This window comes from Fukomys damarensis, unplaced genomic scaffold (assembly GCF_012274545.1).
Source record: "Fukomys damarensis isolate Sample0158 unplaced genomic scaffold, DMR_v1.0_HiC HiC_scaffold_29, whole genome shotgun sequence".
Classification (NCBI taxonomy): Eukaryota; Metazoa; Chordata; class Mammalia; order Rodentia; family Bathyergidae; genus Fukomys; species Fukomys damarensis.
Window position 1 is genome coordinate 11,274,792 of NW_022900941.1, and position 12,413 is coordinate 11,287,204.

Sequence of the window (12,413 nt, forward strand, 5' to 3'; positions counted from 1 at the left end):
CAAATGGGACGTTTAATAATTTATGGTGGTCTTTTAGAAAGCAGTGTTCCTTAAAGCCTGCCATTTACATGTACACAGTCCTTCATGTGGCAGAGAGTGTTTCTGCCACCTAAACCTACCAAGCAGGCAGCGAACCAGCAGATCAGACTATAATGTCTCATACTTAAGTTTTCTCCTAAGCTCATGTCCTCCTTCTTTCCTTTTCAGTTGTGTAGTTCTCTTCTAATTCTCAAGGAAACTAATGTTTTAAAGCCACTCCCAGAAAGGGCAGGGCAGTGGAACAGGCTGTTGACCCTAGTGAGGTTCTCAAAGAGATGGTGACTGCCCTCCCAGCGGTGAGCCCTGAGCGTCAGGGTGCGATGTGGACAAAGGACACCAGGAACAAGGCTCTGCAGACTTGACTTCCACCAGCTGATGAAAACACTTCCCTGATTCCTTGCCACAGCTCAGATGATTGTTTGAAAACAGCTTTATTATGGCACACCATAAAATCCATCCACTTAAAATATGCAATTTACTAGTGCTTAATGTATGCACAGACTTGTGCAGCCATCAACACAATACGTTTTTAGAACATTTCCCCCTCCCTCCAAAGCCCATACCCGTATCTGTCACTCCACATGTTTCCCTGTCCCACAGCCCTGGCAAAAACTCATTTACTTTCTGTCTTTATAGAGTCACCTATCTGGGAATGCTATGGTTCATGTATGCTTTCTTTTACTTTAACAAAATGTTTTCAGGGTTCATCTGCATTGCAGCATATATCAGTACTTCACCCCTTCTTATTGCTGGGTAATATTCCATTGTGTGGGTATACCACAACTTGTTTATTCATCTGTTGATGGACATTCCAGTTGATTGGACTTTTTGGGCTTGGGAATCTCACAGCTTGGTGGGATGGTCATGTGTGCATGCCCTCGCTGCCCTGCATCATTAGCAGAGCTTCTGTTCCTTCTGTGGTCTCTTTTCCTTTTTCAACCTGTGAATCTTCCACCCATTGCCTGCCTGGGGCACCCATGAGAACACCCCAGGCTCTGTGCTGCTCCCTGGCCTGAAGTGTGTACACATATTCTCTTGTCCCCATGACCTGCTCATCTGAAAGGCCGCTCTGTGCTGCCTCCCATGTCCTTGACTTCTTGTTGCATGTTGGGACCAATCCCAAATCAACCAGATGAGACCACATCCTTGTTAGCTTGTTCCCTCCTCTAGCCCACTTCCCTTTCTCCTGTTGTGAGAGTAAGCTCCCTAGAAATTACCAAAACAAGAGTCCCTGTCTCAGGCCATAGGCAAATGAACCCTAGCACCTTCCCTCAGGGCTGTCTTCAATGAGGACCTGGCCCTCTTTACAACTGCCAGTCTCTACCCTAATCATGAATAAATCCTCCTGGTATATTTGTGGGTTAATATGTTTCTTTCCTGATAATGCCTTAACTTCACAAAGCATTTATTTTTGGGACTTGCTTAAACATAATGGGGAAATGCCAGTGAAATATCATAAATACAGCTGATAGTGTCTGTAGGGAGAAGAAAGGGTACTCGCAGGTGGATTTTTCAGCATCTATAATGATTTGACGTGGGTTTATCTCCTCCAAAAATTATGTTGCAGTTTGATACCCATTGTGAGGCATTGAGAAGGTGGGAACATAATCCAACTATGATGTCTAGAAATGGGGTTTTTGAGGGGGTTCCATAAAGTCCTAAGAGTGACTGAATAGTTGAGGATTTATATGGAGAGACAGAGGGACCAGAAGACACATGCATACCCATGTCTCTAGCCATGGATGACCTGTGCCACCCCTGAACTCTTCCAGAAAGAAGACCATCACCAGATGTAAGCAGAACTGTCAGCCAAAACAAACTTCTCTTCTTCATAACTGATGTAGTCTGTAGTACTGTATTATTAACAACAGAAACTGGACTAATACAGAATCTATCTTGGAAGGATTTTCTGAATCACCCTTTCCTTAACCTGTACCCACCAGGGAATTGATCTCTTCCTCTTTGATCTCCCTAGGTTATGTAATTGATGAGTATTTTTTATTTATTGCACTGATGATGTTGCATTGCATTTGTTTTCCTGGCTGTCTTCTCCTCTAGACTGGGAGCATCTAGTGAGGAAAGACCTTTGTTTTATTCATCTCAGTGCTTGCCAGAATACTGAGTATCTGGTAAGAACTCATTTACTCCTCCATTTTCATATACCTTGGGCCTGGGCATAAATATGAATAACACATATAAACACAGTGTGATGATAATCTATACTATGAATTGATATTTTTCTGGTATTTTCCAAGTTTTAGACTGGAAAATTATACTCTAGAATAAGAAGAGAATAGAGAGGGAGGTGATAAAAAATGGTACGATGATCAGTCTCTAGAGTAGGTTTGGTGGAGGATGTGAGGTAGACTAGTCAGATCCAAGAGCAGAGAGTACTGGGACTCTCCCTGGTGGATCCTTTTGTAGGAAATGGGACCTATGAAGTGAGTCCAGATGGAAGGTTTCCAGTATGGATCCAGTGAGCCTAGAAACAATAGACCTTTATTAAATACAGAGTCCAATGGGTAGGGTCAGATATGACTTAGCATTTATTTGTGCTTGTAGACTGGCACCTTCTGGCTGGAATAAATCTCTAAAGCACAGAAAATTTCAAAATCACCAGAATTGTTTAGGTGTCTTTGTAAGATATGTCAAAGAAAGGAATAAAATTGAATTATAAAAAAAAATAAAGTCACTTTTAGTGCACAGATCAACTTTGGACTAAAACTTTGTGAAGAGTAAAACTAAAAACTCATGGCCGATAAAAAACAAGCCAACAATGGACATATTGGCCAGATGGATTTGTGCTAAAGGAGGCTCTGGATTCTGGAATGTGGTGGTGTTGGCTAGTGTGAGCAGGATAGTGAGAGTGGAAATTAAAACTGAAGCATGAATTTGCAGCGCAGAAGATTTAATTGGACAGTAAGAGAGAAGATGGGAAAGAGCTCCAGCTTAAGCTGGAGAAGGTACACTCTGACGAAGAGAATCAAACTGGCCCACCCATGAAAACAAGACCCAGGGTCCAGGTGATCATTGCTTCAGTTTTAGCTCTGGAGAAGTCTTCATGGTTTGAGGGGCCGTTCCATTTCCATGAGATGAGTCTCTTTGTTTGCAATTGGCTTCAGTCATGGGAGGCTCTGTTTTGCCTCAGATGCAGATGACTGTGGGTCGAAGACAATGGCTAGAGACTTAGGTGTCTGGATCTGGTTATTGTAAAAGTTGGTAATGGGATGTCCCTATGAATCTTGAAAATTGCTTTCGTAATTTTATCTTATCTTGGTGTCCTCTGTCTTGAAAGGGGATGAAATAGGCTAGGCAAATGTAGGACTGATCAACATTGCTCTGTTGAGTTTTCTTGAATGAGAAATTTTAAAGTAAAAATGGATATAAAAATGAAAGTAAAACTTTCTTCACTCATAGTTGCCTATTGGGTATTTGTATGCCTAAACAGAGAGCCATAGGTTTTAGCAAAAACATGCTTCTAAATCCCTGATTATCTCAGAAGAAAATCTAAATCTTACTTTAATTAGTAACAGGTTTAGTGTCAAGGAATCTGCCCTCCGTTTGTCCATACAGTGGTCTTTGACTACATCATTGGTTCATGATCCAAGGCCCATAGGATTGCAAGGACCCAATGATATTAGGATTTAATCTCTTGTTTTGTGGTATTGTGTTAGCAGCAAAAATGGATTGACAGCATCACTTGTGGAAAGATTTTCTGGGATTTTTCATGAGGACGTGAGAAAAGGGAAAATGTAGATGATCCTTTCTTTTGTTTTTTTGTTTTGTTTTTTTTTGAGATAGGGTCTCACTATGTAGTTGAGACTGACCTGGAACTCACTATATAGCCCACTCTTGTCTTAAACTCACAGCAATCCTCCTGCCTGAGCCTGCCGAGATTACAGGGGATTGCAGGTGTGCAACCCCACGTCTGGCCCTTAGGTGATCCTTTCTACAGCTGGGCTTTTCTAAGCCCAAACACGTCACATACCAGCATCTTATAAGCGTAACAGGGGAGGCCCAGTTTAGAAAGCCAGCCAGAACACTTACAAAAAGGAAACCCTGGTGCTCTTATGGTGGGGTCTTTGAAACTGCTGTTGCTGTGAGAACTGAAAACCCTGCCAAGGACATACCTGACTCAGGTTGGTAAGGCAGTTGGTAAAACTTTGCTTAATAAATTTAATCGTTATTTTTTCCCCAAGATACTCTTGAGCAGATTTGAGACGACTGGGAGAAATGGATGTCAATATACACAGTAAAGATAAACACTTAACTATCGACATTAATGCATCTAGATAGACACCATATGCAGACATAAATGCATAGATATTGACATCCAAAGAATAGTTCCTATTTGGGGATTCTATGTATGATTTCTTAGACATTATCTCATCTTATTCTCCCTTCAACAATGAGAGGAGAGTGATACTGTACTATATTTCCACAAGGGGAAAGAGAATAATTAAAGATCTTTCAGTGGTTATAGACCTAGGAAAGGGCAAGATGCTTCTATACAATTATCTGTAATCAAAACTGACCCTTTTGTAGATAGTCATAGCAAGTGACTTTATTTGAATAATCTCATTATCCCCTTTCCAAACACTTACAGCTCATTTAAGGTTCATTTTACATTATTAGCCAGAACTGAAAGGCAATGATTCTAACATAATTGTATGAATCAGGGAGACAAGCTCCGGAGAGGAGCTGTGTGGCATGCGTGTGCCCCTGCAGGACACATGAACAGACACTGGTGTTCCCTTGATGTGAAGAGAAATGGGATCATTTTATCTAACACTTTAGCTTCACAAATGTGAAAATAGCATCTCAGGGATTAGGTGACTAATCCAGGGTCCATGAGCCAGATCTAGGAGGACCCTGGGGTGCTTCCTCCTGAGAAAAGATCACCTGTGGCTCTGCTGCTAGGGGATAAAGTTCCTGAATAAGGAGGCAGGGTGCTGCCCAGGTCCTCCTTAACCAAATTTCCGCTTCAGAACCTGCCTTCAATGTGACCTTTCCCAGCCTCCCAGAAGCCCTGGTTTCCTCTGAGTCTGAGGACGTTCTGAAATGCTTCTTTCCATTCCTAACCAGGCAGGCTCGCAAACGCTCAGCCCTCCCACTGCATGAGCCTGCCCTGGACCCCGAGGTAAGGTAAGATGTAGCTGCTGCCCTCAGTCAACCCAGTCCTCTCTTTTCTGAAAAGAGGGAGGCTTGGAGGCATTGTGAAACCATTCTGCTTTTTTTAGTTCAATATGCAGTACACTAAACAATATATTTAATACTTCATTGTAAAATTGGGTTTGTGGTAGATGATTGTACCCAACTGTAGGCTACAGTAAGTGTAAGTATTCAGAGCATGTTTAAGATAGGCTCTGAGGCTCAATAGGTTAGTTCTCTTAAATGGAATTTTGACATTAATATTTTCAACTTAAGGTAAGTCTGCTGGTATGTACCCTCATCGTAAGTCAAGAAATATCTGTGTAGGCAAAGCATTTAAGATGGTTTCTGGTATGTTGTAAGATTCAAGAACTACCTGTTATTATGGTTATTGTTAGCATTATTTCATCATAATTTTTAGTTCTCTTGCTGGCCTGGACTTTGCAGGACTACCTGGAGACAGGCTCTCTACATGCTTCCCTGTGTATAGACTAAACTCACCTTGATCTGCTTGACCAGATAACGCTTTAGGACATAAGTTTTCTGGGAGATCAAGGAAGTAGAAAGCTAGTGGTAAATGCATGACTTTTAGTGCTGCAATTCTTGGTATCAGACATTTCACCTCCTATAGCTTTAATACAAAAGAGAGAATTAAAGCTTCAAGGAGTCAAGTACTACCTGAATCTAGTCATTGTCCTTTAAATGTTTAGAATGAGACTGAGACATTAACACAGGTGACCGCAGGGACTTCATAGCATGTGACTTTTCCCTTTTCTGGTTTGTTTTCCCCTTATTCTTGTGCTTCTCATACAAGATGCTGATGAAAGTGTCTCTTCTCTCTCACACAGAGGGTAAGCATGTTGCCCAAACAGGTGGGCGTGACACTCAGAGACCTTTCTGGATTTTTTTCAAACTTGGTCAAGTAGAGAAAAATCTTTTCTTGCCTGGTGGCAAGATGGAAAAATGAGTTTGAGGTGCTGGCCAAACTGATAACTTGTAAGCCTTAGATTTGTGAGGCTGTTCTAGATTTTTCAACTCATCTATCTAGCCACGTGGTGAGTCCCTCCAGAGAAGGGTAAACTTGTCTCATGAGGAAGCAGAGAAGAGACATAGAGGTAACCTCAGTGTGGGTCAGCAGCTGGAGGGCCTTAGTTTCTAAGTTCTCCAGATAAGGCCAGGCCCATGGTTCATTGTTAAGCTAGGTTGGTAACTTTTGATCTTATGAGCTTCTGGAGTAATTTTGTAACCTCTTATTTTTGTATCTTTAAAGACTCAGTTGGGGTTCCATCTCTTGCAATGGAAAGGGTTTTGTCTATTACAGATATGTAAGAGGAATAATGGAAAGATTAATGGCTTAGCATTAGAACTGGGTCCAGATCTCGGTTTTGCCACTTACTCGTTGTTTAACCCACAAGTCAATTTCCTCATCTTTAAGTGATGGAATATAAAATACACTTCAGGTTCTATAAAATGAGTGAAATAATAAAATGAAATTCCTAGCATAGCTCTTTGCATAGAGAAGGACTAACTTTGTTTTTTTTTGGAACCAGGGATTGAACTTGGGTCCTTGTGCTTGTGAGGCAGGTGGTAGAACCACTGAGCTAAATCCCCAGCCCCTTAAGAATATTGATGGCTATTTCAAGTCTGGCATACCAGGTATCTCTATGAGCCTCTCCCCTCCAAACCTTTCTGTGGCTCTATTTACATAAGAAAAATAGCTAAAATAAATAAATATAATATCGATTATTTTTGTCAGGCAGAAGATTAGGAAATATTAAGATATACTAAGGAGGAATGTCATATTCCTAGTGGAAACAGAACATGTTTAACTATATATATTTAACTGGGTATACTTCAATGAAAACACTGTATAAGCAAGTGGGAAAGAACAAGGGGAGGGAGTGACATGATATGGTGGTAGACTCGATGCCAGCAATAGAGGGAGACCGTCACTTCCCCTTGGTCTAATGGAGTAAGGGCATAGGGCAGGGCTGTGAAATTCTGACAGCTGTAGCTGTAGAAGAGAGATCACTCAAAAATATTGTGGCTTCAGAGAATCCCAGCCATTGCTCGAACTACAACCCGTGGGGAGATGGAAAGTGCATGCCCAGACCTTGCTTTTTTGCCAAACTTCAGTCTTCTTCTGGCATCTTCTAGTGGATTGACCCAGCTGAAAGCCGCAGGGCAAGGGAACCAGGGTAAAAGTCCATAGAGGTCACTGTGCTTGGCAGAGACCAAGTATGGGAGGGGATGGAACTGGAGGATGAGTCAGAGAAAGCCACAGAGAGTCACAAGAACTACATGCTTACATAGGACAGAACACACAGACATACAGATACACACTCAAAGACACATCCAGTATCCCTTATAAAAAATGCTTGGGACAAAAAAATGTTTTGGATTTTACATTGTTTCGGAATTTGAAATATTTGAATATACAAGATAAAATATTTTGGGGATAAGAGCCAATTCTAAATATGAAATTTATTTTCAGTCACGTTGAAAGTAATTTTTGACAATATTTTTAGTGTACCTCTATTTTATTTTATTGTTCCAAGATAGGGTCTCACTTTGTAGTTCAGGCTGGCCCTGACCTCACTATGTAGTCCAGGGTATCCTAAAACTCCCAGTGATCCTCCTGCCTCTGCCTCCCTGGGATTACAGGCATGCACTATCACACCTGGCACTATACCTATATTTTATTATGTCCTGCCTGTCACAGTAGGTCAGATGTGGAATTTTCTTTTTGTGGTGTCATGTTGGTGTTCAAAAAGTTGTTGATTTTGCAGAATTTGATTTTTAAATTTTAGATTTGGTATATTCAACTTATATTTACACATACATATATGTATATATATGTGCATATCACATATGCATATCAGCATATCTCACAACCCTCTTCTATTGTACAGCACTTTATATTTGCATCTCCATAACTTAATACATCACAGATTAATCAAGATGATGTGTTGTTAAGTCCCAGGTTGTAGTTTATTCAAATAAGTTCATAAAATTCCATGGCAAAGGTTTGCAAAGAACACCAGGTGTCTGTAAAGGGATGAATAGAAAGCTGTACACAAAGCAGCTGTTGGCTGATGCTGCCTTAATTATCACCTGATCCAAATGCGGCACTGTAAGCGCAGAACACCAACATGTGATAGTGTATTACTTATATGTGGGCATTTAGTTTGCTTAGTAAATTGACTGAAGATTTAGGGTTTCTTTTCAGTTAATGATCCAGTCCCAGGAACAGACTGACACCAAGTAGGAGATGCTGAATGTAATCACCTTTCCCTTTAGATAAAAGGGGAAAAAGTAAGTCTGAATTGCAGATTTCTTGTAGAAATGATGTTTCAGTATTTTAAGCTTCATGTGGAATTGAACAGCAAGTTGAAGACTTGTCTCCTAGGTGAATACACAAAAATAAGTAGAGAAAATTGGCACAAATGAGCACAAGCATTACCCATAAGTGACAAATATGTTTTTCTGAGAGGACTAACCTCTCAGACTAACCACTGCCTGCTCCTGCCCTTCCTGCACAGCCCTGTCCTTGTTTGGCAAATGTTTTCTTCAAGAGGATGCTGGGCTCAATATTCTTTGACCTGCAGCTCTACTTATTTTCTATGCACTTTGTTTTTTATCATTGAGTTTATTGGTACTTTTTAGGTATACAGTACAGTTCCATTCATCATTGGGATCTTGTACCTTTACATGACAGATCTTGGTTTGCATTTATTCCCCATCCTCCCCCTCACTCTGTTTGCAAAGACTTTGTTTCAATTTTTTCCTTTTCTCATATTTTTTCTTTTCCATTATTACCTTTCCCCCACCCTTCCCACTTTCCCTATAGCTTTAGCTCTTTTCTTCCTGTTTCACATTGTCAATTATACCATTAGAACCTTACGTACAATTATAGTTTTTCACACCAGGAAACTATTCGGTATTTACATATGTGTGACTTATTTATTTCACTTAGGAGTATATCCACAATATGCATCCATTTTCCTATGAATGAATCTAATTTCTCATTCTTTCTGGCTGAGTAATATTCCATTTTATAGAAAAACCACATCTTCTTTATCCAGTGTCCAACTGATGGGCAAATGGGCTGTTTCCATGTTTTAGCTATTACAAACTGTGCTGTTATAAACATAGGTGCACATATATCTCTGTGATTTCTCTTTTAATTCTTTTGGAAAGACACCCAGCAGAGGGATGGCTGGGTCAAGTGGAACCTCTAGTCCCAGCTCTTTGAGGTATCTCCACATTGATTTCCATAGTGGTTGTACCATTCTGCACTCCCACCAACAATGGAGAAGGGTTCCTTTTCCCCAAAACCCTGCCAACATTTGTTATTGTTTGATTTCTTGAAAGCAGCCATTCTTTGGGGGGTGAGGTGGAATCTCAGTGTTGTTTTCATCTGCATCTCTCGAATGATCAGGGATGTGGAACATTTTTTCATATATTTACTTGATTCTTTTACTTCTTTGAGAAATGTCTGTTCATTTCAGATGCCCATTTTTGAATTGGGTCTTTATATTTGGTGGGCTGATTGTTTTGAGTTCTTTATATATTTTAGATGAGAATCCTTTGTCTGAGGAGCAGATGGTAAAATTTTTTTCCTACATTGTAGATTGTCTCTTAGTTCTGCTGATGGTTTCTTTTGAAGTACAGAAGCTTTTTAGTAAGAAGTGATCCCAGTTGTTGATTCTATCTGCTAGTTCCCATGCTACTGAGGATTTGTTCATAAGGTCCTTTCCTATGCCAATGTCTTCAAGAGTTCTGCCTAATTAATCTTCCAGCAAATTTAGTGTTTCTTTTTTAATATTTAGATCTTTAACCCACTTGGATTTTAGTTTAGTTCATGGTGAAAGATAAGGGTCTAGTTTTAATCTTTGGCAGGTTGAAATCCAGTTTTTCCAAAACCATTTATTAAAGAGGCTATCTTGCCTCCAGTGAGGATGGTCAGCACCTTTGTCAAAGATGAGGCAGCTGAGTACATCTGGAGTTGTTTCTGTATCTTCTAATCTACTCCACTTATTCTCAGGTGTTTCTTTGCCAGTACCATGCTGTTTTTTTCACAGTGGCTTTGTAGTACAGTTTCAATTTGAGAATTGTTATACCCCCTACCATGTCTTGGTTGCATACAATCGCTTCTGCTATTCTAGGTCTCTTATGGTTCCAAATGAATTTGTGGTACATTTTCTCTAGTTCTATGAAATATAGTGTTGGAATTTCAATCGGAATTGCATTGAATCTGTATAGCAGCTCTGGCAGTATGGCCATTTTCACTATGTTGATTCTTCCTACCCAGGAGCAGGGGATATCTTTCTATTTTCTTATATCCTCTTAATTTCTTTTTTCATAGTTCCTGTAGTTTTCAGTGTAGAGGTCTTTTGCTTCTTTAATTAGATAGATTCCTAGATACTTCAGTTTTTGGATGCTATTGTGAAAGGAATTGTTTCCCTAATTTCTCTCTTAGTGAGTCTGTTATTTGTATCAGGAAGGCTATTGATTTTTGAGTATTGACCTTGTATCCAGCTACTCTGCTGAAAGTGTCAATTAACACTAGAAGTCTTTTGGTGGAGTTTTTTGGGTCTTCTATATAGAGTATCATATTGTCAGCAAATAATGACAATGTAACTTCTTCCTTTCCTATCCTTATTGCTTTAATTTCTTTCTCTTGTCTAATTGCTATGGCTAATGTTTCCAGAACTATATTGAACAGGAGTGGTGACAGTAGGCATCCTTGTCTTGTCCTGATTTTAATGTGAAGGTTTTCAGTTTTTGGCCATTTAATATGATATTGGCTATTCATTTTTCATAGATAGACTTTATCAAGTTGCGATAAATACCATCTATTCCAATGTTCTGCAGGATTTTTATCACGAGTGGGTGTTGAATTTTGTCAAATGCTTTTTCTGCATCTATTGACGTGATCATGTGGTTTTTGTCCTTCACTGTGTTAAAATAGTGTATTACATTTATTGATTTACATGTGTTGAACCATCCTTGCATCCCTGGAATAAATCCAACATGTTCAGGGTGTGTGATCTTCTTGATGACCCTCTGTATTGTTTGCCAGTATCTTATTAAGGATTTTTAAATCTATGTTCATTAAGGAGATTGGCCTGTAGTTCTCTTTTTTGGTTGGATCTTTCCCTGGTTTGGGAATCAAAGTAACACTTGCTTCCAGGAATGAATTCGTAAGTATTACTTCCCTTTCAATTTCATTGTAAAGTTTAAAGAGTAGTGGCAGTAGCTCTTCTCTAAATGTCTTGTAAAATTCATCAGTGAATCCATCAGGACCGGGGCTTTTCTTCGTTGGTAAACTTTTAATTACATTTTCAATTTCACTGATTGTAATTGGGGTGTTTAGAATTTTTTTTATCTTCTTTATTGAAATTTAGTAATTCATAAGTATCTAGAAATCTGTTCATTTCTTCTGTGTTTTCCATTTTATAAGAGTACAGCTTCTCAAAGTAGGTATTGATGGTCCTCTGAATTTCTGCTGGATCTGTTGTGACTTCATCTTTTTTGTTCTTAATTGCATGGATCTGAGCCTCTACTTCCTTTTTTTTTTTTGGACAAGGTTGGCTAAGGGTTTATTGATTTTATTTATTCTTTCAAAAAGCCAACTCTTCAATTCTTTGATTTTTGTGTCATTTTCTTAGTTTTCATTGCATTGATTTCTGCTTTAATCTTTAAAATTTCCTCCCTTGTATGAGCTTTAGGTTTTTCTTGCTCTTCTTTTTCTAGGACCTTAAGGTTCAGCATTAGGTTCTTTATTAGAGCTTGCTGTATTTTCCTAGTGTGGGAATTCACTGCTATGAATTTTCCATGTAGAACTGCTTTCATTGTGTCCCATAGATTCCTGTATGTTGTATTGGCAATATCATTTGTTTGTAAAAACTGTCTCATTTCTTCTTTAATTTCCTCTGTGACCCATTGATTGTTCAAGAGAGTGTTGTTCAATTTCTACGTGTTTCTGAAGTTCTTACAGTTTCTTATGCTGTTGATTTCCAGCTTAATTGCACTATGATCTGATAATATACATGGAATATCTTCGATTCCTTTGCATTTATTTAAACCTGTTCTGTTGAGCTAGTATGTGGTCTATTTTGGAGAATGACCCATGTGCAGCCAAAAAGAATGTTTGTCCTGATTTTGTAGGGTAACACACTCTATAAAATGTCTGTTAAGTCCATATGTTCAAAAGCTTG